Raw genomic sequence first — 364 nt, 5'->3', positions numbered from 1 at the left:
TAAAATTAAATTGAATTGAATTAATATCCCTTCTGCAAACAATTTACCACAGCCCTGATTAGGAAGTAGCAATACACTGCCACTCCTTAGTAAGTGACTCAAACACAAGCAGATATCTCAGTCAGGAAAGCCTCTGAACCCTGGACAGCCTTGTGTGAAGGTCAGCTATCAGCTCTGCTCTCTATCTTGTGTCCCATGCTTCTGTTTTGTCTGAATCTTCTCCAGACTTTGCTATGTCTAAGCTAAACCTTCACTGAAGGGCAAGGATGACGCTGTGATGGTGGAAAAGGAGCAAAGACCAAAAATGGTCCTACAGTATGTGTGTGCCTGTTTCTGGTGACCAACGACACACACACACACACAC

This window comes from Morone saxatilis, unplaced genomic scaffold (genome assembly GCF_004916995.1).
Source record: "Morone saxatilis isolate NCDOM2014 unplaced genomic scaffold, NCSU_SB_2.0 Contig15, whole genome shotgun sequence".
Taxonomy (NCBI): Eukaryota; Metazoa; Chordata; class Actinopteri; family Moronidae; genus Morone; species Morone saxatilis.
This window is presented reverse-complemented; position numbering follows the sequence as displayed.